The following is a 26,661-nucleotide window of genomic DNA, read 5'->3' as shown; positions in this document are numbered from 1 at the left end:
TTGAAGCTAAGCCTTCTACTTCGCATTGATTCGAAGCTAAATCATGTGAATCGCATCGATTTGAAGCTAACTCGTTTGTTTCGCATGCAGTTGAAGCTAAATCATGTTTATCAAAAGTATTTGAAGCTATAGCATTTGTTTCGCATGGATTTGAAGCTAAGCCTTCTACTTCGCATTGATTTGAAGTTAAATCATGTGTTTCTCTTTGATTTGAAGCTAACTCGTTTGTTTCGCATGCAGTTGAAGCTAAATCGTGTATATCACAAGTACCTGAATATAAACCATCTGTTTCGCATGAATAGTAAGCTAAACCATGTGTTTCGCATGAATTTGAAGCTAAATGATGTGTTTCGCTTGGTTTCGAAGCTAACTCTTTTGTTTCGCCTGCATTTGAAGATAAATCATGTATATCACAAGTAATTGAAGCTCAACCGTTTGATTCGCATGGATTTGAAGCTAACCCTTCCACTTCGCATTGATTTGCAGCTAAATCATGTGTTTCGCTTGGTTTTGAAGCTAACTCGATTGTTTCGCATGCAGTTGAAGCTAAATCATGCATAGCACAAGTATTTGAAGGTAAACCATTTGTTTCGCATGGATTTGAAGATATGCCTTCTACTTCGCATTGATTGGAAGCTAAATCATGTGTTTCGCTGTGATTTGTAGCTAACTCGTTTGTTTCGCATGCAGTTGAAACTAAATCATGTTTATCAAAAGTATTTGAAGCTATAGCATTTGTTTCGCATGGATTTGAAGCTAAGCCTTCTACTTGGCATTGATTTGAAGTTAAATCATGTGTTTCTCTTTGATTTGAAGCAAACTTGTTTGTTTAGCATGCAGTTGAAGCTAAATCATGTTTATCACATGTATCTGAATCTAAACCATCTGTTTCGCAAGACTATGAAGCTATGAAGCTAAACCATGTGTTTCGCATGAATTTGAAACTAAATGGTGTGTAGCGGCACACGGCCGGCGACCGTAATAACCATAAAACTGTCCGCTTGCAGATGTCAAGGGGTCGACGGAGAGAAAACGTCCTTGACGTTTGCAAGAACCGGAAATTCCTTTGTTTCTTTATTTTTTATCACTGCCAGATGTACTGCATGCCTGGTCGCGGAGAAAGCCGCCGGCCGCGTACCGCTGCCTGGCCGAACGGCCAGCGCACCCCTACAGCGAGGGTTCATCGATGGCTGTCTCCCCCGCTAAACTAAGCGGGGGCAAAAGAAGACAGCGAGTCCCCCAAAACAGGCGTGGCCTTTTTGGGGGACGTAATATAAATAAGAGACCCGAGTCGGTCCAGAGGACAGTTGATATTTTTCAGTCCAGTCTTTCTGAGCCCTCAATTGGTGACCCCGACGTGATCGCACGAATAACGGTGTACAAGTGTACTTTGATAAACAGATACAGAAAGTTAGTAATGGCTACCCCTAACGAGAGTGCGTCGTACCCGCGAGGCACGTCCGCGGAAGCATCTGTGTCGCGAGTGGCCGTTCGGATGCCCGAATTCTGTGCGTCGGACCCAGAAATGTGGTTTGGGATGGTCGAACGCAGCTTCGAGGCATCGGGTATTACGACCGAAGCCACAAAATTCGGGTATGTGTTAGGAGCATTGAATCCTGTGTACGCCGCGGAAGTCCGCGACATTATAATGAACCCGCCAAATACTGGACAGTACCAGAGGTTAAAAACGGAACTCATTCGAAGGCTCAGTTCGTCGCAAGAGCAAAAAACGCGACGTTTGCTGGAATCGGAGGAAATTGGAGACAGGAAGCCGTCTCAATTTCTGCGACACTTGCGCGGACTGGCTGGCAACAACGTGTCAGATAGTGTTTTGCGTACGCTGTGGATGGGTAGGCTGCCTAATAGTATGCAGGTAATCTTAGAGACCCAGAAGGACGCGGAGATGGATAAGGTGGCTGACCTGGCAGATGCGATAGCCGAGACGATGGGCCCCCGAACTCAGGTAGCGGAGGCGTCGGCATCTACTGCAGCAGCCGCGGCACCGAGCAACGCGCCTCAAGACCTTGAGGCACTCATAAATTTAAAAATGGCGCAAATCAGCCTGTCGTTCCAGCAGGAGATTGCGGCGATCCGACACGAGTTGATTGGGAATGAACGTTCTTCGCGTTTCGATCGCCGGTATCGCCCCCGATCGCCTGCCCGTCGGGAGCCCCGTCAACGCTCCGTGTCGCAAAGACGCACGGAACAGAGGCAGGGTAAATGTTTTTACCATTGGCGTTGGGGAGCGAGTGCGAATCGATGTATTCCACCGTGCAATTGGAACTCGATGCAGGGAAACGAACCGGGCAGTCGTTGATGACGGCAGATGACTTGAGCCCGATGCCGCGCCGTCTATTTGTGACCGACAAGACGACTAGAACGCAATTCCTGGTCGATACAGGAGCCGACCTTTGCGTGTACCCACGATCCATGATTCGTGGCCCCGGGAAGAAATCGGATTATGTGTTGTTCGCGGCAAATGGGTCCGAAATTACAACGTTTGGTACAACCACGTTGACGTTGGACTTTGGGTTACGTCGCGAGTTTACGTGGAGGTTTGTGGTAGCCAGTGTATCTAAGCCAATTATCGGCGTAGACTTTTTGTACCATTATGGTTTACTGGTAGACATTCGGAATCGCCGGTTGATAGACAATATAACTTCGTTGTCAGTGCCCGGGCAACCGGTAGGTAGAAGTGCTAGCGACATTCCCAGCGTGAAAACGGTTTCGGGGGATTCCATATACTTGGAGCTGTTGCAGAAATTTCCCGAAATCACGAGACCAGAGGGAATCCCGACTGTCAGAAAAAAGCATACAACGGTACATTATATCCGGACATCGCCAGGTCAACCGGTTAGTTGCAGACCAAGGAGGTTGGCACCGGATCGACTCAGGGCAGCGAAGAAGGAGTTCGACGAAATGGTGAAGCTGGGGATTGCGAGGCCGTCCGAAAGCAGCTGGTCATCTCCTTTACATGTGGTGCCAAAGAAGGAATCAGGCGAGTGGAGACCGTGCGGAGATTACCGGGCACTCAACGACCGCACAGTTCCGGATAGGTACCCGGTAAAGCATATTGAAGACTTTGCGCAAAACTTATTCGGAAAAAAGGTATTTTCAACAATAGACTTAGTGCGTGCGTACAATCAGATTCCGGTTGCGCCCGAAGATGTGTTTAAGACGGCGGTTACGACGCCATTCGGGCTGTTCGAATTTCCGGGGATGCCGTTCGGGTTACGCAACGCGGCACAGACTTTTCAAAGATTTATCGATGAGGTGCTTCGAGGACTAGATTTCGTGTACGCGTATATAGACGATATCATCGTAGCGTCGGAATCCGAAGCGCAACACCTCGAACATTTGAACATTTTATTTAATAGGCTGAAGTCGTACGGTATAGTAGTTAACCCGGGCAAGTGCACGTTCGGAAAACCCGAGGTAGAATTTTTAGGTTATTCGGTATCACATAAGGGCACAAAACCTCTAGAATGTAAGGTGCGCGCGATCGTAGAATACCCCCAACCGGTTACAGCCAAACAGCTGAGGCAGTTTTTAGGTATGATGAACTTTTACAGACGATTCATACCTAGGGCTGCACAGGTGCAGGCAGCAATGAATAACTTGCTGTCAGGTAACGCGAAGGGTCGCACACCGATTCATTGGAATGCAGAGGCGGTAGTAGCGTTTGAGGAGTCAAAAAGAGCCTTGGCACAGGCCACCTTGCTGGCGCACCCGCAGATTGGCGCCCCCCTTGCGCTTACCTGCGATGCCTCAGACTTCGCGGTTGGCGCGGTTTTACAGCAGGACACCGGGAACGGTTGGGAACCGATAGGTTTTTTTTCAAAAAAACTCAGCGCGGCGGAGACGAATTACGGGGCCTACGATCGCGAGCTATTAGCTATATATTTAGCAATTAAGCAATTTCGGTATATGGTGGAAGGACGTGCGTTTGTTATATTCACCGATCACAAACCGATAACGTTTGCGTTTCGCCAAAAACCGGAAAAATGCTCGCCGAGGCAATTTCGGTACCTAGATTTTATAAGTCAATTTTCTACCGACATCCGTCACGTTGCCGGAAAAGACAATATTATTGCCGACGCGTTATCCAGGATCGAGGAAGTGGAAGAACTTCTCGATTACGAAGAATTGGCGAAGGCACAAGACACCGATAGCGAACTCTCGGCCTACGTGCGAGGCGAGTGTGCGAGTGCTCTAGTACTAAGAAAAATGCGAATTCCTGGGTCAAACAGTTTTGTATGGTGTGATGTGTCGACGAGCATTGCGAGGCCATTTGTCACGGGAACATTCCGCCGCGCGGCGTTCGATACGGTGCACAGACTTGCACATCCCGGAATTAAGGCGACGGCGAAATTAATGACGGAACGATATGTATGGCCGTCAATAAAAACGGACAGTAAGCGTTGGGCGCGAGCGTGCGTCGCTTGCCAGCGTTCAAAAGTGTCCAGGCATGTACATTCGCCGCTCGGAAAGTTTGCGCCGTCGGAAAGGTTCGAACATGTGCATATTGACATTGTAGTGTTGCCCATGTCGGAAGGTCATAGGTATTGTTTGACCTGCGTGGACCGGTATACCCGGTGGCCGGAGGCGTTCCCGATGATAAATCAGGAAGCACAAACGGTGGCACGAGCGTTCTACGAGGGATGGATTGCTCGATTTGGGACCCCTCTTAGAGTAACAACCGACCAAGGAAGACAATTTGAATCGTCCTTGTTCAAGCATTTGAACGAGTTAACAGGGACAACACATTTAAGGACAACAGCATACCACCCAGCGGCGAACGGCATGGTGGAGCGTTTCCATCGACAGTTGAAGGCTGCCATTCGTTGCCACCAAGACGTTCAATGGACGAGGGTCCTTCCTACCATATTGCTGGGTTTACGCGCAGCCTGGAAGGAGGACACCAAATCAACGGCAGCAGAACTTGTGTATGGGGAGACGTTGCGTCTACCTGGTGAGTTCCTAGCACCGCGTCAAATAGAAGGCGAGTATGACGTTTCCAATTTTGCCGAGGAACTACGTCAGCATTTCCGGGGGATCACCCCAGCCGCAGGTAGTCACCACAATGCGCAGCGGATTTTTGTATATAAAGACTTAACAGTGTGTGAAAAAGTGTTTATCCGGAATGATAAAGTACGAACTTTATTGGAGCCACCGTACGATGGACCATTCGAGGTCATATCCCGGGGCCCAAAAAACTTTGTGATAAATATTAAGGCTAAACCTGTTAATGTTAGTATTGATAGATTAAAGCCGGCGTACGTTGTTAATGATGCCGTTGATAATGAAGCGACTCAAACAATGCAGGTACCGCGGTCAGAACCGACAGTGTCTGCTCCGGAACAAGAGGTGCGAACTACACGTTCAGGAAGACGAGTGAGGTTTCCGGATAGATTGCAGATTGCAAAAATAAGATACTATTATGAATGAGTGAGAGAGTGGGATGTAGCGAGTATCGCATATACCGTCGTATGGCATGTCGCAGGGCAAGTTTTTGTTTTTGTTTTTGTTGTAGAAATAAGAATTGTATCGCGATTGGTCAATCACTGGCAAGGGGGTGATGTAGCGGCACACGGCCGGCGACCGTAATAACCATAAAACTGTCCGCTTGCAGATGTCAAGGGGTCGACGGAGAGAAAACGTCCTTGACGTTTGCAAGAACCGGAAATTCCTTTGTTTCTTTATTTTTTATCACTGCCAGATGTACTGCATGCCTGGTCGCGGAGAAAGCCGCCGGCCGCGTACCGCTGCCTGGCCGAACGGCCAGCGCACCCCTACAGCGAGGGTTCATCGATGGCTGTCTCCCCCGCTAAACTAAGCGGGGGCAAAAGAAGACAGCGAGTCCCCCAAAACAGGCGTGGCCTTTTTGGGGGACGTAATATAAATAAGAGACCCGAGTCGGTCCAGAGGACAGTTGATATTTTTCAGTCCAGTCTTTCTGAGCCCTCAGGTGTGTTTCGCATGGATTTGAAGCTAACTCTTTTGTTTCGCCTGCATTTGAAGATAAATCATGTATATCACAAGTATTTGAAGCTAAACCGTTTGATTCGCATGGATTTGAAGCTAAGCCTTCTACTTCGCATTGATTTGCAGCAAAATCATGTGTTTCGCTTGGTTTCGAAGCTAACTCGTTTGTTTCGTATGCAGTTGAAGCTAAATCATGTATATGACAAGTATTTTAAGCTAAACCATTTGTTTCTCATGTATTTGATGCTAAGCCTTCCACTTCGCATTGATTTGAAGCTAACTCGATTGTTTCGCCTGCATATGAATCTATATCACTTATATCGCAATTATCTGAAGATAAATCATTTGTTTCCCATATATTTCAAGATAAGCCTTGTACTTCGCATTGATTTGAAGCTAAATCATGAGTTTCACTTGGATTTGAAGCCAACTCGTTTGTATCGTTTGCAGTTGAAGCTAAATCATGTTTATCACAAGTATCTGAATATAAACCATCTGTGTCGCATGTCTATTGAGCTAAACCATGTGTTTCGCATGAATTTGAAGCTAAATGATGTGTTTCGCATGGATATGAAGCTAACTCTTTTGTTTCGCATGCAGTTGAGGCTAAATCATGTATATCACAAGTACCTGAATATAAACCATCCGTTTCGCATGAATAGTAAGCTAAACCATGTGTTTCGCATGAATTTGAAGCTAAATGATGTGTTTCCCTTGGTTTCGAAGCTAACTCTTTTGTTTCGCCTGCATTTGAAGATAAATCATGTATAGCACAAGTATTTGAAGCTAAACCATTTGTTTCGCGTGGATTTGAAGATAAGCCTTCTACTTCGCATTGATTTGAAGCTAACTCGATTGTTTCGCCTGCATTTGAAGCTATATCACTTATATCGCAATTATCTGAAGATAAATCATTTGTTTCTCATGTATTTGAAGCTAAGCCTTCCACTTCGCATTGATTTGAACCTAAATAATATGTTTCGCTTGGATTTGAAGGTAAAGCGTTTGTTTGGCATGCAGTTGAAGTTAAATCATGTATATCACAAGTATTTGAAGCTAAACCATTTGTTTCTCATGTACTTGAAGCTAAGCGTTCCAATTCGCATTGATTTGAAGCTAACTCGATTGTTTCACCTGCATATGAAGCTATATCACTTATATCGCAATTATCTGAAGATAAATCATTTGTTTCTCATGTATTTGAAGATAAGCCTTGTACTTCGCATTGATTTGAAGCTACATCATGTGTTTCGCATGGATTTGGAGGTAACTCGTTTGTTTCGCCTGCATTTGTAGCTGAATCATGTATATCACAAGTATTTGAAGCTAAACCATTTGTTTCGCATGAATTTGAATCTAAGCCTTCTACTTCGAATTGATTTGAATCTAAATCATGTGTTTCGCTTGGTTTTGAAACTAACTCGTTTGTTTCGCATGCAGTTGAAGCTGAACCATGTATATCACAAGTATTTGAAGCTAAACCATTTCTTTCGCATGAATTTGAAGCTAAGCCTTCTACTTCGCATTGATTTGAAGCTAAATCATGTGTTTCGCTTGGTTTTGAAGCTAACTCGTTTGTTTCGCCTGCATTTGAAGATAAATCATGTATATCACAAGTATTTGAAGCTAAACCGTTTGATTCGCATGGATTTGAAGCTAAGCCTTCTACTTCGCATTGATTTGAAGCTAACTCGATTGTTTCGCCTGCATTTGAAGCTATATCACTTATATCGCAATTATCTGAAGATAAATCATTTGTTTCTCATGTATTTGAAGCTAAGCCTTCCACTTCGCATTGATTTGAACCTAAATAATATGTTTCGCTTGGATTTGAAGGTAAAGCGTTTGTTTGGCATGCAGTTGAAGTTAAATCATGTATATCACAAGTATTTGAAGCTAAACCATTTGTTTCTCATGTACTTGAAGCTAAGCGTTCCAATTCGCATTGATTTGAAGCTAACTCGATTGTTTCACCTGCATATGAAGCTATATCACTTATATCGCAATTATCTGAAGATAAATCATTTGTTTCTCATGTATTTGAAGATAAGCCTTGTACTTCGCATTGATTTGAAGCTACATCATGTGTTTCGCATGGATTTGGAGGTAACTCGTTTGTTTCGCCTGCATTTGTAGCTGAATCATGTATATCACAAGTATTTGAAGCTAAACCATTTGTTTCGCATGAATTTGAATCTAAGCCTTCTACTTCGAATTGATTTGAATCTAAATCATGTGTTTCGCTTGGTTTTGAAACTAACTCGTTTGTTTCGCATGCAGTTGAAGCTGAACCATGTATATCACAAGTATTTGAAGCTAAACCATTTCTTTCGCATGAATTTGAAGCTAAGCCTTCTACTTCGCATTGATTTGAAGCTAAATCATGTGTTTCGCTTGGTTTTGAAGCTAACTCGTTTGTTTCGCCTGCATTTGAAGATAAATCATGTATATCACAAGTATTTGAAGCTAAACCGTTTGATTCGCATGGATTTGAAGCTAAGCCTTCTACTTCGCATTGATTTGCAGCTAAATCATGTGTTACGCTTGGTTTTGAAGCTGACTCGTTTTCTTCGCCTGTATTTGAAGATAAATCATGTGTATCACAAGTATTTGAAACTAAAACATTCGCTTCGCATGGATTTGGAGCAAAGACTTCAACTTCGCATTGATTCGAAGCTAAATCCTGTGTTTCTCTTTGATTTTAAGCAAACTTGTTTGTTTCGCATGCAGTTGAAGCTAAATCATGATTATCACAATATCTGAATCTAAAACATCTGTTTCGCAAGACTATGAAGCTATGAAGCTAAACCATGTATTTCGCATGAATTTGAAACTAAATGATGTGTTTCGCATGGATTTGAAGCTAACTCTTTTGTTTCGCATGCAGCTGAAGCTAAATCACGTATATCAAAAGTATTTGAAGCTAAACCGTTTGATTCGTATGGATTTGAAGCTAAACCTTCTACTTCGCATTGATTTGCAGCTAAATCATGTGTTTCGCTTGGTTTTGAAGCAAACTCGTTTGTTTCGCCTGCATTTGAAGCTATATCACATATATCGCAAGAATTTGAATCTAAATCATTTGTGTCGCGTGGATTTGAAGCTATGCCATCTACTTCGCATTGGTTTGAAGCTAAATCATGTGTTTCGCATGGATTTGAAGCTAACTCGTTTGCTTCGCCTGCATTTGAAGCTGAATCATGTATATCACAAGTATTTGAAGCTAAACTATTTTTTTCGCGTGAATTTGAAGCTAAGACTTCTACTTCGCTTTGATTTAAAGCTAACTCGATTGTATCACCTGCATTTGAAGCTACATCACTTATATCGCAATTATCTGAAGATAAATCATTTGTTTCTCATGTATTTGAATCTAAGCCTTCTACTTCGCTTTGATTTGAAGATAAACCACGTGATTCGAGTGGACTTGAAGCTAACTCGTTTGTTTCGCGTGCATTTGAAGCTATATCACTTACATCGCAATTATCTGAAGTTAAATAATTTGTTTCTCAGGTATTTGTAGCTAAGCCTTCTACCTCGCAGTGATTTGAAGCTAAATCATGAGTTTCACTTGGATTTGAAGCCAACTCGTTTGTATCGTTTGCAGTTGAAGCTAAATCATGTTTATCACAACTATCTGAATATAAACCATCTGTGTCGCATGTCTATTGAGCTAAACCATGTGTTTCGCATGAATTTGAAGCTAAATGATGTGTTTCGCATGGATATGAAGCTAACTCTTTTGTTTCGCCTGCATTTGAAGATAAATCATGTATATCACAAGTACTTGAAGCTCAATCGTTTGATTCGAATGGATTTGAAGCTAAGCCTTCTACTTCGCATTGTTTTGCAGCTAAATCATGTGTTACGCTTGGTTTTGAAGCTAACTCGTTTTCTTCGCCTGCATTTGAAGATAGATGATGTATATCACAAGTATTTGAAACTAAACCATTCGCTTCGCATGGATTTGAAGCAAAGACTTCAACTTCGCATTGATTTGAAGATAAATCATGCGTTTCGCTTGGATTTGAAGCTAACACGTTTGTTTCGCATGCAGTTGAAGCTCAAACATGTACATCACAAGTGTCTGGATCTAATCAATCTGTTTCGCAAGAATATGAAGCTATGAAGCTAATCCATGTGATACGCATGAATTTGAAGCTAAATCATGTGTTTCGCATGGATTTGAAGCTGTATCACTTATATCGCAATTATCTGAAGATAAATCATTTGTTTCTCATGTGTTTGAAGCTAAGCCTTCTACTTCGCGTTGATTCGAAGCTAAATCATGTGAATCGCATCGATTTGAAGCTAACTCGTTTGTTTCGCATGCAGTTGAATCTAAATCATGTATATCACAAGTATTTGAAACTAAACCATTTGTTTCGGATTGATTTGAAGCTAACCCTTCTACTTCGCATCGATTTGCACCTAAATCATGTGTTTCGCTTGGTTTTGAAGCTAATTCGATTGTTTCGCATGCAGTTGAGGCTAAATCATGTATAGCACAAGTATTTGAAGGTAAATCATGTGTTTCGCTTGGTTTTGAAGCTAACTCGTTTGTTTCGCCTGCATTTGAAGATAAATCATGTATATCACAAGTATTTGAAGCTAAACCGTTTGATTCGCATGGATTTGAAGCTAAGCCTTCTACTTCGCATTGATTTGCAGCTAAATCATGTGTTACGCTTGGTTTTGAAGCTGACTCGTTTTCTTCGCCTGTATTTGAAGATAAATCATGTGTATCACAAGTATTTGAAACTAAACCATTCGCTTCGCATGGATTTGGAGCAAAGACTTCAACTTCGCATTGATTCGAAGCTAAATCCTGTGTTTCTCTTTGATTTTAAGCAAACTTGTTTGTTTCGCATGCAGTTGAAGCTAAATCATGATTATCACAATATCTGAATCTAAAACATCTGTTTCGCAAGACTATGAAGCTATGAAGCTAAACCATGTATTTCGCATGAATTTGAAACTAAATGATGTGTTTCGCATGGATTTGAAGCTAACTCTTTTGTTTCGCCTGCATTTGAAGATAAATCATGTATATCACAAGTATTTGAAGCTAAACCGTTTGATTCGCATGGATTTGAAGCTAAGCCTTCTACTTCGCATTGATTTGCAGCTAAATCATGTGTTTCGCTTGGTTTTGAAGCTAACTCGTTTGTTTCGCATGCATTTGAAGCTAGATTATGTATATCACAAGTATTTTAAGCTAAACCATTTGATTCGCATGGATTTGAAATTAAGCCTTCTACTTCGTACTGATTTGAAGCTAAATCATGTGTTTCGTGTGAGTTTGAAACTAAGCCTTCTACTTCGCATTGATTTGAAGCTAAATCATGTGTTTCGCATGGATTTGAAGCTATATCACTTATATCGCAATTATCTGAAGATAAATCATATGTTTCTCATGTGTTTGAAGCTAAGCCTTCTACTTCGCATTGATTCGAAGCTAAATCATGTGAATCGCATGGATTTGAAGCTAACTCGTTTGTTTCGCATGCAGTTGAAGCTAAATCATGCATAGCACAAGTATTTGAAGGTAAACCATTTGTTTCGCATGGATTTGAAGATATGCCTTCTACTTCGCATTGATTGGAAGCTAAATCATGTGTTTCTCTTTGATTTGAAGCAAACTTGTTTGTTTCGCATGCAGTTGAAGCTAAATCATGTTTATCACATGTATCTGAATCTAAACCATCTGTTTCGCAAGACTATGAAGCTATGAAGCTAAACCATGTGTTTCGCATGAATTTGAAACTAAATGGTGTGTTTCGCATGGATTTGAAGCCAACTCTTTTGTTTCGCCTGCATTTGAAGATAAATCATGTATATCACAAGTATTTGAAGCTAAACCGTTTGATTCGCATGGATTTGAAGCTAAGCCTTCTACTTCGCATTGATTTGCAGCTAAATCATGTGTTTCGCTTGGTTTCGAAGCTAACTCGTTTGTTTCGTATGCAGTTGAAGCTAAATCATGTATATGACAAGTATTTTAAGCTAAACCATTTGTTTCTCATGTATTTGATGCTAAGCCTTCCACTTCGCATTGATTTGAAGCTAACTCGATTGTTTCGCCTGCATATGAATCTATATCACTTATATCGCAATTATCTGAAGATAAATCATTTGTTTCCCATATATTTCAAGATAAGCCTTGTACTTCGCATTGATTTGAAGCTAAATCATGAGTTTCACCTGGATTTGAAGCCAACTCGTTTGTATCGTTTGCAGTTGAAGCTAAATCATGTTTATCACAAGTATCTGAATATAAACCATCTGTGTCGCATGACTATTGAGCTAAACCATGTGTTTCGCATGAATTTGAAGCTAAATGATGTGTTTCGCATGGATATGAAACTAACTCTTTTGTTTCGCCTGCATTTGAAGATAAATCATGTATATCACAAATATTTGAAGCTAAACCGTTTGATTCCCACGGATTTGATGCTAAGCCTTCTACTTCGCATTGATTTGCAGCTAAATCATGTGTTTCGCTTGGTTTTGAAGCTAACTCGTTTGTTTCGTATGCAGTTGAAGCTAAATCATGTATATCACAAGTATTTTAAGCTAAACCATTTGTTTCTCATGTATTTGATGCTAAGCCTTCCACATCTCATTGATTTGAAGCTAACTCGATTGTTTCGCCTGCATATGAATCTATATCACTTATATCGCAATTATCTGAAGATAAATCATTTGTTTCCCATATATTTCAAGATAAGCCTTGTACTTCGCATTGATCTGAAGCTAAATCATGAGTTTCACTTGGATTTGAAGCCAACTCGTTTGTATCGTTTGCAGTTGAAGCTAAATCATGTTTATCACAAGTATCTGAATATAAACCATCTTTGTCGCATGTCTATTGAGCTAAACGATGTGTTTCGCATGAATTTGAAGCTAAATGATGTGTTTCGCATGGATATGAAGCTAACTCTTTTGTTTCGCCTGCATTTGAAGATAAATCATGTATATCACAAGTATTTGAAGCTAAACTGTTTGATTCGCATGGATTTGAAGCTAACTCTTTTGTTTCGCCTGCATTTGAAGGTAAATCATGTATATCACAAGTATTTTAAGCTAAACCATTTGTTTCTCATGTATTTGAAGCTAAGCCTTCCACTTCGCATTGATTTGAAGCTAACTCGATAGGTTTCGCCTGCATATGAATCTATATCACTTATATCGCAATTATCTGAAGATAAATCATTTGTTTCTCATGTATTTGAAGATAAGCCTTGTACTTCGCATTGATTTGAAGCTAAATTATGTGTTTCGTATGGATTTGATGCTAACTCGTTTGTTTCGTTTGCAGTTGAAGCTAAATCATGTTTATCACAAGTATCTGAGTATATACCATCTGTGTCGCATGTCTATTGAGCTAAACCATGTGTTTCGCATGAATTTGAAGCTAAATGATGTGTTTCGCATGGATATGAAGCTAACTCTTTTGTTTCGCCTGCATTTGAAGATAAATCATGTATATCACAAGTACTTGAAGCTCAACCGTTTGATTCGAATGGATTTGAAGCTAAGCCTTCTACTTCGCATTGTTTTGCAGCTAAATCATGTGTTACGCTTGGTTTTGAAGCTAACTCGTTTTCTTCGCCTGCATTTGAAGATAAATCATGTATATCACAAGTATTTGACACTAAACCATTCGCTTCGCATGGATTTGAAGCAAAGACTTCAACTTCGCATTGATTTGAAGATAAATCATGTATTTCGCTTGGATTTGAAGCTAACACGTTTGTTTCGCATGCAGTTGAAGCTCAAACATGTACATCACAAGTGTCTGGATCTAATCAATCTGTTTCGCAAGAATATGAAGCTATGAAGCTAATCCATGTGATACGCATGAATTTGAAGCTAAATCATGTGTTTCGCATGGATTTGAAGCTGTATCACTTATATCGCAATTATCTGAAGATAAATCATTTGTTTCTCATGTGTTTGAAGCTAAGCCTTCTACTTCGCATTGATTCGAAGCTAAATCATGTGAATCGCATCGATTTGAAGCTAACTCGTTTGTTTCGCATGCAGTTGAATCTAAATCATGTATATCACAAGTATTTGAAACTAAACCATTTGTTTCGGATTGATTTGAAGCTAACCCTACTACTTCGCATTGATTTGCACCTAAATCATGTGTTTCGCTTGGTTTTGAAGCTAATTCGATTGTTTCGCATGCAGTTGAAGCTAAATCATGTATATCACAAGTACCTGAATATAAACCATCTGTTTCGCATGAATAGTAAGCTAAACCATGTGTTTCGCATGAATTTGAAGCTAAATGATGTGTTTCGCTTGGTTTCGAAGCTAACTCTTTTGTTTCGCCTGCATTTGAAGATAAATCATGTATAGCACAAGTATTTGAAGCTAAACCATTTGTTTCGCGTGGATTTGAAGATAAGCCTTCTACTTCGCATTGATTTGAAGCTAACTCGATTGTTTCGCCTGCATTTGAAGCTATACCACTTATATCGCAATTATCTGAAGATAAATCATTTGTTTCTCATGTATTTGAAGCTAAGCCTTCCACTTCGCATTGATTTGAACCTAAATAATATGTTTCGCTTGGATTTGAAGGTAAAGCGTTTGTTTGGCATGCAGTTGAAGTTAAATCATGTATATCACAAGTATTTGAAGCTAAACCATTTGTTTCTCATGTACTTGAAGCTAAGCGTTCCAATTCGCATTGATTTGAAGCTAACTCGATTGTTTCACCTGCATATGAAGCTATATCACTTATATCGCAATTATCTGAAGATAAATCATTTGTTTCTCATGTATTTGAAGATAAGCCTTGTACTTCGCATTGATTTGAAGGTAAATCATGTGTTTCGCTTGGATTTGAAGCTAACTCGTTTGTTTCGTTTGCTGTTGAAGCTAAATCATGTTTATCACAAGTATCTGAATATAAACCATCTGTGTCGCATGACTATTGAGCTAAACCATGTGTTTCGCATGAATTTGAAGCTAAATGATGTGTTTCGCATGGATATGAAACTAACTCTTTTGTTTCGCCTGCATTTGAAGATAAATCATGTATATCACAAATATTTGAAGCTAAACCGTTTGATTCCCACGGATTTGATGCTAAGCCTTCTACTTCGCATTGATTTGCAGCTAAATCATGTGTTTCGCTTGGTTTTGAAGCTAACTCGTTTGTTTCGTATGCAGTTGAAGCTAAATCATGTATATCACAAGTATTTTAAGCTAAACCATTTGTTTCTCATGTATTTGATGCTAAGCCTTCCACTTCTCATTGATTTGAAGCTAACTCGATTGTTTCGCCTGCATATGAATCTATATCACTTATATCGCAATTATCTGAAGATAAATCATTTGTTTCCCATATATTTCAAGATAAGCCTTGTACTTCGCATTGATCTGAAGCTAAATCATGAGTTTCACTTGGATTTGAAGCCAACTCGTTTGTATCGTTTGCAGTTGAAGCTAAATCATGTTTATCACAAGTATCTGAATATAAACCATCTTTGTCGCATGTCTATTGAGATAAACGATGTGTTTCGCATGAATTTGAAGCTAAATGATGTGTTTCGCATGGATATGAAGCTAACTCTTTTGTTTCGCCTGCATTTGAAGATAAATCATGTATATCACAAGTATTTGAAGCTAAACTGTTTGATTCGCATGGATTTGAAGCTAACTCTTTTGTTTCGCCTGCATTTGAAGGTAAATCATGTATATCACAAGTATTTTAAGCTAAACCATTTGTTTCTCATGTATTTGAAGCTAAGCCTTCCACTTCGCATTGATTTGAAGCTAACTCGATAGGTTTCGCCTGCATATGAATCTATATCACTTATATCGCAATTATCTGAAGATAAATCATTTGTTTCTCATGTATTTGAAGATAAGCCTTGTACTTCGCATTGATTTGCAGCTAAATTATGTGTTTCGTATGGATTTGATGCTAACTCGTTTGTTTCGTTTGCAGTTGAAGCTAAATCATGTTTATCACAAGTATCTGAGTATATACCATCTGTGTCGCATGACTATTGAGCTAAACCATGTGTTTCGCATGAATTTGCAGCTAAATCATGTGTTTCGCTTGGATTTGAAGCTAACTTGTTTGATTCGCATGCAGTTGAAGCTAAATCATGTTTATCACAAGTATCTGAATCTAACCCATCTGTTTCGCAAGAATATGAAGCTATGAAGCTAAACCATGTGTTTCGCATGAATTTGAAGCTAAACGATGTGTTTAGCATGGATTTGAAGCTAACTCTTTTGTTTCGTCTGCATTTGAAGATAAATCATGTATATCACAAGTATTTGAAGCTAAACCGTTTGATTCGCATGGATTTGAAGCTAAGCCTTCTACTTCGCATTGATTTGCAGCTAAATCATATGTAGCGCATGGATTTAAAACTATCTCGTTTGTTTCGCTAGCATTTGAAGCTAAATCATGTATATCACAAGTATTTGAAGATAAACCATTAGTTTCGCATGGATTTGAAGATAAGCCTCCTACTTCGCATTGATTTGATGCTAAATCATGTGTTTTGCATGGATTTCAAGATAACTCGTTTCCTTCGCATGCAGATGAACTAAATCGTGTATATCACAAGTATTTGAAGCTAAACAATTTGTTTCGCATGGATTTAAAGCTATGCCTTCATTTTTGCATTTATTTGAAGCTAAATCATTTGTTTCGCATGGATTTCAAGATAACTCCTTCGTATCGCATGAAGTTGAAGCTAAATCATGTATATCACAAGTATTTGATGCTAAACCATTTGTTTCGCATTGATTTGAAGCTAAGGTTTATACTTCGCATTGTTTTGATGTATAAATCATGTGTTTCCCTTGTGTGTGAAGAAAAATCGTTTGCTTCGCATGCAGCTGAAGCTAAATCACGTATATCACAAGTATTTGAAGCTAAACCGTTTGATTCGCATGGATTTGAAGCTTAGCCTTCTACATCGGATTGATTTGAAGCTGAGCCTTCTACTTCGCATTGATTTGAAACTAAATCATGTGTTTCGCTTGGATTTGAAGCTAATTCGTTTGTTTCGACGCAATTGAAGCTAAATCATGTATATCACTAGTATTTGAAGTTGAACCATTTGTTTCGCCTGGATTCGAAGATAACCCTTCTACTTCGCATGAATTTGAAGCTAAATCTTGTGTTTCGTTTGGATTTCAAACTAACTCGTTTGTTTCGCCTTCATTTGAAGCTGTTTCATTTATATCGCAAGTATTTGAAGGTAAACCATTTGTTTCGCATGGATTCGAAGATATGCTTTCTACTTCGCATTGATTTGAAGCTAAATCATATGTTTCGCTGTGATTTGTAGCTAACTCGTTTGTTTCGCATGCAGTTGAAGCTAAATCATGTATATCACAAGTATTTTAAGCTAAACCATTTGTTTCGCATGGATTCGAAGCTAAGCCTTCTACTTCGCATTGATTTGAAGTTAAATCATGCGTTTCTCTTTGATTTGAAGCAAACTTGTTTGTTTCGCATGCAGTTGAAGCTAAATCATGTTTATCACAAGTAGCTGAATCTAAACCATCTATTTCGCAAGAATATGAAGCTATGAAGCTAAACCATGTGTTTCGCATGAATTTGAAACTAAATGATGTGTTTCGCATGTATTTGAAGCTAACTCGTTTATTTCGAATGCAGTTGAAGCTAAATCATGTATAACACAAGTATTTGAAGCTGAAGCATTTGATTCGCATGGATTCGAAGACAAGACTTCTACTTCGCATTGATTTCAAGGTATTTCATGTGTTTCACATGGATTTGAAGCTAACTTGTTTGTTTCGCCAGCAATTGAAGCTAAATAATGTATTTCACAAGTAGTTGAAGCTATACCATTTGTTTTGCATGGATTTGAAGCTAACTCTTCTACTTCGCATTGATTTGAAGCTAAATTATGTGATTCGCATGGATTTGAAGCTAACTCGTTTGTATCGCATGCAGTTGAAGCTAAATCATGTATATCACAAGTATTTGTAGCTGAACCATTTCTTTCGCATGAATATAAAGCTAAACCATGTGTTTCGAATGAATTTGTATCTAAATATTGTGTTTAGCATGGATTTGAATCTAACTCGTTTGTTTCGCATGCAGTTGAAGCTAAATCATGAATATCACAAGTAGTTGGAGCTAAACCATGAGTTTCGCATGAATTTGAAGCTAAATGATGACTTTCGCATGGATTTGAAGCTAACACTTTTGTCTCGCCTGCATTTGGAGACAAATCATGTACATTACAAGTATTTGATGCTAAACCATTTGTTTCGCATTGATTTGAAGCTAAGCCTTCTACTTCGCATTGATTTGAAGCTAAATCATGTATTCGCTTGGATTTGAAGCCAACTCGTTTGTTTCGCATGCAGTTGAAGCTAAATCATGTTTATCACATGTATCTGAATCTAAACCATCTGTTTCGCAAGAATATGAAGCTATGAAGGTAAACCATGTGTTTCGCATGAATTTGAAGCTAAATGGTGTGTTTCGCATTTATCTGAAGCTAACTCGTTTGTTTCGCATGCAGTTGAATCTAAATCATGTGTTTCGCACGGATTTGAAGCTAAGCCTTCTACTTCGCATTGATTTGAAACTAAATCATATGTTTCGCTTGGGTTTGATGTTAACTCGTTTGTTTCTCATGCAGTTGAAGCTAAATCATGTATATCACAAGTAGTTGAAGCTAAACCATGTGTTTCGCATGAATTTGAAACTAAATCATGTGTTTCGCATGGATTTGAGGACAACTCGTTTGTTTCGCCTGTATTTGAAGCTAAATCATGTATATCACAAGAATTTGAAGCTAAACCATTAGTTTCGCATGGATTTGAAGCTAACACTTTTGTTTCGCCTGCATTTGGAGACAAATCATGTACATTACAAGTATTTGATGCTAAACCATTTGTTTCACATTGATTTGCAGCTAAGCCTTCTACTTCGCATTGATTTGAAGCTAAATCATGTATTCGCTTGGATTTGATGCCAACTCGTTTGTTTCGCATGCAGTTGAAGCTAAATCATATTTATCACAAGTATCTGAATCTAAACCATCTGTTTCGCAAGAATATGAAGCTATGAAGATAAACCATGTGTTTCGCATGAATTTGAAGCTAAATGGTGTGTTTCGCATGGATTTGAAGCTAACTCGTTTGTTTCGCATGCAGTTGAAGCTAAATCATGTATATCACAAGTATTTGTAGCTAAACCATTTGTTTCGGATTGATTTAAAGCTAAGCATTCTACTTCGCATTGATTTGATGCTAAATCATACGATTCGCATGGATTTGAAACTAACTCGTTTGTTTCGTCTTCATTTGAAGCTGTTTCATATATATCGCACGTATTTGAAGGTAAACCATTTGTTTCTCATGTATTTGAAGCTGTATCACTTATATCGCAATTATCTGAAGATATATCATTTGTTTCTCATGTGTTTGAAGCTAAGCCTTCTACCTCGCATTGATTCGAAGCTAAATCATGTGAATCGCATGGATTTGAAGCTAACTCGTTTGTTTCGCATGCAGTTGAAGCTAAATCATGTATATCACAAGTATTTGAAGCTAAACCATTTGTTTCGGATTGATTTGAAGCTAAGCATTCTACTTCGCATTGAGTTGATGCTAAATCATATGTTTCGCATGGATTTGAAGCTAACTCGTTTGTTTCGCATGCAGTTGAAGCTAAATCATGTTTATCACAAGTATTTGAAGCTAAACCATTTGTTTCGTATGGATTCGAAAATCGGCCTTCTATTTCGCATTGATTTGAATCTTATTCATGAGGTTCGCATGGATTTGAAGCTAACTCGTTTGTTTCGCATGGATTTGAAGCTACTCGTTTGTTTCGCATGCTGTTGCAGCTAAATCATGTATATCACAAGTATTTGAAACTAAACCATTTGTTTCGCATGGATTCGAAGATCAGCCTTCTACCTCGCATTGAATTTAAAGTTAAATCATGTGTTTCGCATAGATTTAAAGATAACTCGTTTGTTTCGTTTGGATCTGAAGCAAACTCGTTTGTTTCGCATGCAGTTGAAGCTATATCACTTATGTTCGCAAGTATTTGAAGCTAAACCGTTTGATTCGCATGGATTTGAAGCTAAGCCTTCTACTTCGCATTGATTTGCAGCTAAATAATGTGGTTCGCTTGGTTTTGAAGCTAACTCGTTTGTTTCGCATGCAGTTGAAGCTAAATCATGTTTGTGAAAAGTATTTGAAGCTGAAGCATTTGTTTCGCATGGATTTGAAGCTAAGCCTTCTACTTCGCATTGATTTGAAATTAAATCATGTGTTTCTCTTGTATTTGAAGCTAACTCGTTTGTTTCGCATGCTGTTGAAGCTAAATCATGTATATCACAAGAATTTGAAGCTAAACCATTAGTTTCGCATGGATTTGAAGCTAACACTTTTGTTTCGCCTGCATTTGGAGACAAATCATGTACATTACAAGTATTTGATGCTAAACCATTTGTTTCACATTGATTTGCAGCTAAGCCTTCTACTTCGCATTGATTTGAAGCTAAATCATGTATTCGCTTGGATTTGAAGCCAACTCGTTTGTTTCGCATGCAGTTGAAGCTAAATCATATTTATCACAAGTATCTGAATCTAAACCATCTGTTTCGCAAGAATATGAAGCTATGAAGATAAACCATGTGTTTCGCATGAATTTGAAGCTAAATGGTGTGTTTCGCATGGATTTGAAGCTAACTCGTTTGTTTCGCATGCAGTTGAAGCTAAATCATGTATATCACAAGTATTTGAAGCTAAACCATTTGTTTCGGATTGATTTAAAGCTAAGCATTCTACTTCGCATTGATTTGATGCTAAATCATACGTTTCGCATGGATTTGAAACTAACTCGTTTGTTTCGTCTTCATTTGAAGCTGTTTCATATATATCGCACGTATTTGAAGGTAAACCATTTGTTTCTCATGTATTTGAAGCTGTATCACTTATATCGCAATTATCTGAAGATATATCATTTGTTTCTCATGTGTTTGAAGCTAAGCCTTCTACCTCGCATTGATTCGAAGCTAAATCATGTGAATCGCATGGATTTGAAGCTAACTCGTTTGTTTCGCATGCAGTTGAAGCTAAATCATGTATATCACAAGTATTTGAAGCTAAACCATTTGTTTCGGATTGATTTGAAGCTAAGCATTCTACTTCGCATTGAGTTGATGCTAAATCATATGTTTCGCATGGATTTGAAGCTAACTCGTTTGTTTCGCATGCAGTTGAAGCTAAATCATGTTTATCACAAGTATTTGAAGCTAAACCATTTGTTTCGTATGGATTCGAAAATCGGCCTTCTATTTCGCATTGATTTGAATCTTATTCATGAGGTTCGCATGGATTTGAAGCTAACTCGTTTGTTTCGCATGGATTTGAAGCTACTCGTTTGTTTCGCATGCTGTTGCAGCTAAATCATGTATATCACAAGTATTTGAAACTAAACCATTTGTTTCGCATGGATTCGAAGATCAGCCTTCTACCTCGCATTGAATTTAAAGTTAAATCATGTGTTTCGCATGGATTTAAAGATAACTCGTTTGTTTCGTTTGGATCTGAAGCAAACTCGTTTGTTTCGCATGCAGTTGAAGCTATATCACTTATGTTCGCAAGTATTTGAAGCTAAATCATTCGTTTCGCATGGATTTGATGCTAAGCCTTCTACTTCGCATTGATTTGGACCTAAATCATATGTTTCTCATGGATTTAAAGCTAACACGTTTGTTTCGCATGCAGTTGAAGCTAAATCATGTATGTCACTAGTATTTGAAGCTAAATCATTTGTTTCGCATGGATTCGAAAATCAGCCTTCTATTTCGCATTGATTTGAATCTAAATCATGAGTTTCGCATGGATTTGAAGCTAACTCGTTTGTTTCGCATGGATTTGAAGCTAACTCATTTGTTTCGCATGCTGTTGAGGCTAAATCTAGTATATCACAAGTATTTGAAGCTAAATCATTCGTGTCGCATGGAGTTGAAGCTAAGGATTCTACTTCGCATTGATTTGGTGCTAAATCATATGTATCTCATGGATTTAAATCTATCACGTTTCTTTCGCATGCAGTTGAAGCTAAATCATGTATAACACTAGTATTTGTAGCTAAACCATTTATTTCGCATGGATTCGAAAATCAGCCTTCTATTTCGCATTGATTTGAAGCTAAATCATGCGCTTCGCATGGAATTGAAGCTATCTCGTTTGTTTCGCATGGATTTAAAGCTAACTCGTTTGTTTCGCCTGCATTTGAAGCTAAATCATGTATATCACAAATATTTGAAGCTAATCCATTTGTTTCGCATGGATTCGTAAATCAGCCTTCTATTTCGCATTGATTTGAAGCTAAATCATGCGCACCGCATGGATTTGAAACTAACTCGTTTGTTTCGCATGGATTTGAAGCTAACTCATTTGTTTCGCATCCTGATGAGGCTAAATCTAGTATATCACAAGTATTTGAAGCTAAACCATTTGTTTCGTATGGATTCGTAAATCAGCCTTCTATTTCGCATTGATTTGAAGCTAAATCATGCGCTTCGCATGGAATTGAAGCTAGCTCATTTGTTTCGCATGGATTTAAAGCTAACTCGTTTGTTTCGCATGCAGTTGAAACTAAATCATGTATATCACAAGTATTTGAAGCTAAACCATTTGTTTCGCATGGATTCGAAAATCAGCCTTCTATTTCGCATTGATTTGAATCTAAATCATGAGTTTCGCATGGATTTGAAACTAACTCGTTTGTTTCGCATCGATTTGAAGCTAACTCATTTGTTTCGCATGCTGTTGCAGCTAAATCATGTATATCACAAGTGTTTGAAGCTAAATCATTCGTTTCGCATGGAGTTGAAGCTAAGGCTTCTACTTCGCATTGATTTGGACCTAAATCATTTGTTTCTCATTGAATTAAAGCTCACGCGTTTGTTTCGCATGCAGTTGAAGCTAAATCATGTATATCACAAGTATTTGAAGCTAAACCATTTGTTTCTCATGGATTCGAAAATCAGCCTTCAATTTCGCAATGATTTGAAGCTAAATCATGTGTTTCTCATGGATTTGAAGCTAACTCCTTTGCTTCGCCTGCATGTAAGGCCATATCTCTTATATTCGCCAGTATTTGAAACTTAATCGTTCGCTTCGCATGGACTTGAAGATAAGCCTTCAACTTCGCATTGATTTGAAGCTAAATCATATGTTTCGCATGGATTTGAAACTAACTGGTTTGTTTCTGATGCAGTTGAAGCTAAATCATGTATATCACAAGTATTTGTGGCTAAACCATTTGCTTCTGATGTATTTGAAGCTAATCCTTCTACTTCGCATGGATTTGAATCTAAATCATGTGATTCACACGGATTTGAAGATAAGCCTTCTACTTCGCATTGATTTGAATCTAAATCATGTGTTTCGCATGGATTTGAAGCTAAGTCGTTTGTTTCAAATGCATTTGAAGCTAAATCACGTATATCACAAGTATTTAAATCTAAACCATTTGTTTCGCATGGATTCGATGATCAGCCTTCTATTTCGCATTGATTTGAAGCTAGATCATGTGCTTCGCATGGATTTGCAGCTAACTCGTTTGTTCCAACTGCATTTGAAGCTATATCACTTATATCGTAAGTATATGAAGCTAAATAATTTGTGTCGCATGGAGATGATGCTAGGCCTTCTTCTTCGCACTCATTTGAATCTAAACCATGTGTTTCGCTTGGATTTGAAGCAAACTCGTTTGACTCGAATGCAGCTGAAGATAAATAATGTATACTGCAAGTATTTGAAGCTAAACCATTTGTTTCGCATGGATTTGAAGCTAAGCCTTCTACTTCGCATTGATTTGAATTTAAATCATGTGTTACGCTTGAATTTGATGCTCACTCGTTTGTTTCGCCTGCGTTTGTGGCTATATCACTTATATCGCATGTATATGAAGCTAAATAATTTGTATCGCATGAATTTGAAGCTAAATGGTGTGTTTCGCATGGATTTGAAGCTAACTCGTTTGTTTCGCATGCAGTTGAATCTAAATCATGTGTTTCGCACGGATTTGAAGCTAAGCCTTCTACTTCGCATTGATTTGAAACTAAATCATATGTTTCGCTTGGGTTTGATGTTAACTCGTTTGTTTCTCATGCAGTTGAAGCTAAATCATGTATATCACAAGTAGTTGAAGCTAAACCATGTGTTTCGCATGAATTTGAAGCTAAATCATGTGTTTCGCATGGATTTGAGGACAACTCGTTTGTTTCGCCTGTATTTGAAGATAAATCATGTATATCACAAGTACTTGACGCTCAACCGTTTGGTTCGCATGGATTTGAAGTTAAGCCTTCTACTTCGCATTGATTTGAAGCTAAATCATGTATTCGCTTGGATTTGAAGCCAACTCATTTTCTTCGCCTGTATTTGAAGATAAATCATGTATATCACAAGTATTTGAAGCTAAACCATTCGCTTAACATGGATTTGAAGCATAGACCTCAACTTCGCATTGATTTGAAGATAAATCATGTGTTTCGCTTGGATTTGAAGCTAACACGTTTGTTTCGCATGCAGTTGAAGCTAAAACATGTACATCACAAGTATCTGGATCTAATCCATCTGTTTCGCAAGAATATGAAGCTATGAAGCTAATCCATGTGATTCGCATGAATTTGAAGCCAAATCATGTGTATCGCATGGATTTGAAGCTGTAACACTTATATCGCAATTATCTGAAGATAAATCTTTTGTTTCTCATATGTTTTAAGCTAAGCCTTCTACCTCGCATTGGTTCGAAGCTAAATCATGTGAATCGCATGGATTTGAAGTTAACTCGTTTGTTTCGCATGCAGTTGAAGCTAAATCATGTATATCACAAGTATTTGAAGCTAAACCATTTGTTTCGGATTGATTTAAAGCTAAGCATTCTACTTCGCATTGATTTGATGCTAAATCATACGTTTCGCATGGATTTGAAACTAACTCGTTTGTTTCGTCTTCATTTGAAGCTGATTCATATATATCGCACGTATTTGAAGGTAAACCATTTGTTTCTCATGTATTTGAAGCTGTATCACTTATATCGCAATTATCTGAAGATATATCATTTGTTTCTCATGTGTTTGAAGCTAAGCCTTCTACCTCGCATTGATTCGAAGCTAAATCATGTGAATCGCATGGATTTGAAGCTAACTCGTTTGTTTCGCATGCAGTTGAAGCTAAATCATGTATATCACAAGTATTTGAAGCTAAACCATTTGTTTCGGATTGATTTGAAGCTAAGCATTCTACTTCGCATTGAGTTGATGCTAAATCATATGTTTCGCATGGATTTGAAGCTAACTCGTTTGTTTCGCATGCAGTTGAAGCTAAATCATGTTTATCACAAGTATTTGAAGCTAAACCATTTGTTTCGTATGGATTCGAAAATCGGCCTTCTATTTCGCATTGATTTGAATCTTATTCATGAGGTTCGCATGGATTTGAAGCTAACTCGTTTGTTTCGCATGGATTTGAAGCTACTCGTTTGTTTCGCATGCTGTTGCAGCTAAATCATGTATATCACAAGTATTTGAAACTAAACCATTTGTTTCGCATGGATTCGAAGATCAGCCTTCTACCTCGCATTGAATTTAAAGTTAAATCATGTGTTTCGCATGGATTTAAAGATAACTCGTTTGTTTCGTTTGGATCTGAAGCAAACTCGTTTGTTTCGCATGCAGTTGAAGCTATATCACTTATGTTCGCAAGTATTTGAAGCTAAATCATTCGTTTCGCATGGATTTGATGCTAAGCCTTCTACTTCGCATTGATTTGGACCTAAATCATATGTTTCTCATGGATTTAAAGCTAACACGTTTGTTTCGCATGCAGTTGAAGCTAAATCATGTATGTCACTAGTATTTGAAGCTAAATCATTTGTTTCGCATGGATTCGAAAATCAGCCTTCTATATCGCATTGATTTGAAGCTAAATCATGTGTTTCTCATGGATTTGAAGCTATCTCTTTTCTATCGCATGGATTTAAAGCTAACTCGTTTGTTTCGCATGCTGTTGAAGCTAAATCTAGTATATCACAAGTATTTGAAGCTAACCCATTTGTTTCGCATGGATTCGTAAATCAGCCTTCTATTTCGCATTGATTTGAAGCTAAATCATGCGCACCGCATGGATTTGAAACTAACTCGTTTCTTTCGCATGGATTTGAAGCTGACTCATTTGTTTCGCATGCTGATGAGGCTAAATCTAGTATATCACAAGTATTTGAAGCTAAACCATTTGTTTCGTATGGATTAGAAAATCGGCCTTCTATTTCGCATTGATTTGAATCTACATCATGAGCTTCGCATGGATTTGAAGCTAACTCGTTTGTTTCGCATGGATTTGAAGCTAAATCATGTATATCACAAATATTTGAAGCTAAATCATTCGTTTCGCATGGAGTTGAAGCTAAGGATTCTACTTCGCATTGATTTGGTGCTAAATCATATGTTTCTCATGGATTTAAACCTATCACGTTTCTTTCGCATGCAGTTGAAGCTAAATCATGTATATCACTAGTATTTGTAGCTAAATCATTTATTTCGCATGGATTCGAAAATCAGCCTTCTATTTCGCATTGATTTGAAGCTAAATCATGCGCTTCGCATGGAATTGAAGCTA

This window comes from Megalopta genalis, unplaced genomic scaffold, assembly GCF_051020955.1.
Source record: "Megalopta genalis isolate 19385.01 unplaced genomic scaffold, iyMegGena1_principal scaffold0097, whole genome shotgun sequence".
Classification (NCBI taxonomy): Eukaryota; Metazoa; Arthropoda; class Insecta; order Hymenoptera; family Halictidae; genus Megalopta; species Megalopta genalis.
This window is presented reverse-complemented; position numbering follows the sequence as displayed.